This window comes from Papio anubis, unplaced genomic scaffold (assembly GCF_008728515.1).
Source record: "Papio anubis isolate 15944 unplaced genomic scaffold, Panubis1.0 scaffold5160, whole genome shotgun sequence".
In the NCBI taxonomy this organism is placed as follows: domain Eukaryota; kingdom Metazoa; phylum Chordata; class Mammalia; order Primates; family Cercopithecidae; genus Papio; species Papio anubis.
The window spans coordinates 1-1,698 of record NW_022165365.1 but is presented as its reverse complement, the minus strand read 5'-3'; the positions used below and the strand labels follow the sequence as shown (position 1 = coordinate 1,698).

The 1,698-nt window shown below is 52.2% G+C and overlaps 1 long non-coding RNA gene across 1 annotated transcript; it reads left to right on the top strand.

The window, feature by feature from the left end:
• The first annotated feature begins 565 nt into the window (after positions 1-565).
• Positions 566-1,335, top strand: LOC116273289. Its single transcript, XR_004181684.1, has 2 exons — positions 566-728; positions 1,036-1,335. It is a non-coding gene; the product is annotated as an uncharacterized LOC116273289 (long non-coding RNA).
• Positions 1,336-1,698: the final 363 nt, after the last annotated feature.

Genomic DNA, 1,698 nt, shown 5'->3' with positions numbered 1-1,698 from the left:
CAGCTACTCAGGAGGCTGAGTAGCTGGGACTACAGGTGCCCGCCACCACGCCCGGCTAGTTTTTGTATTTCTTAGTAGAGACGGGGTTTCACCGTGTTAGCCAGGATGGTCTCGATCTCCTGACCTCGTGATCCGCCCATCTCGGCCTCCCAAAGTGCTGGGATTACAGGCTTGAGCCACCGCGCCCGGCCTGGTATCTCTCTTTTCACACATAGTATTTTATTTATTTATTTTTAATTAATTTTACTTTATGTTTTAGAGATGGGGTCTCACCCTTTTACCCAGGCCGGAGGGCAGTGGTGAAATCATAGCTCACTGCAACCTTGACCTTCTGGGCCTAAGCTGTCCTCCCGCCTCAGTCTCTCGAGTAGCTAGGACTACAGACATGAACCACCAGGCCTGCTACTTTTTTAATTTTTTAATTTTTTGGGTAACATGCGGATCTTGCTGTGTTGCTTGGGCTAGCCTTGAACTCCTGGCCTCAGGCAATCCTTCTGCCTCAGCCTCCCAAAGTGCTGGGATAGTAGGTGTGAGGTACCATGCCTGGCCCTACTTATTTTTTTTGAATTTTACTTTATTTTTCACATTTAGGGGTTATAGGTGCAGGTTTCTTACATGCGTATCTTGCGGAGTGGTGAAGTCTGGGCCATTAGTGCGCCTGACACCTGAATTGTACCTGACACCCGAATTGTACCTGTCACCCGAATAGTGAACATTATACCCGATAGGTAATTTTTCACCCTCTGATACACGTAGTATTTTAGATTTGATTTGCCGATAAATGTGAATGTCCATGATATCAGGGGTGTGGGTGGGCAGCTGTAGAAATCTAAGCTTGACTCCATGTCCTTTAGTGTTCTAAGAACCTCCATGCAGGCCCTGACCCGTCTAGGACTGGAAACAGATTGGAAAGCAGCCGAATGCAAATATGTTTTAAGGTCCTTCAGCTGTATGTGCTTCTCACATTCAGGTATTAAAAGTCTAATGGAAATCTGCCTTCCTGGTCACGGAGGACCCTTTGTTCTCTTGTTTTAGGCCATACAGTCAGGCGGTTCCAAGGAAGAAAAGAAGCACAGAGAGAAGAAGCTGCGTAAGGAGTCTGAAATGGACCTTCCTGAACACAAGGAGCCGAGGTACAGGGGTCCCGACCAGGATGCCCGGAGCAGAGACAGGGTGGCTGAAGTCCACACTGCTAAGGAGAGTCCTCGTGGGGAGAGGGACAGAGACAGACAGAGGGAGAGGAGAAGAGACGCAAAAGACCGGGAGAAAGAAAAGCTGAAGGAGAAACATCGAGAGGCAGAAAAGTCTCACAGCAGAGGAAAGGACAGGGAAAAAGAAAAAGACAGAAGGGCCCAGAAGGAAGAGCCCCGGCAGACCGTGGCCCGCCACAACCTGCTGGGCCAGGAGACACACGACCGGCAGCTCCTGGAGCGGGCGGAGAGGAAAGGCCGCTCAGGTGGGTCCCTGTTTGCCTTCCTGCAGGGCTGTTTCGCTGCTGGTGACAGGTTGATAGCCCACTCCCTCCCCTCTCTCCCTCCCTCCCTCCCCTCTGTCTCCTCTCTCCCTCTCTCCCTGTCTCCCTCCCCTCCCTCCCCTCCCTCCCCTCCCCTCCCTCCCTCCATCCCTCCCCTCTCTCCCTCTCTTCCTCTCTCCCTCCCCTCCCTCCTCTCTCTCTCTCTCTCCCTCCCCTCCCCCCCC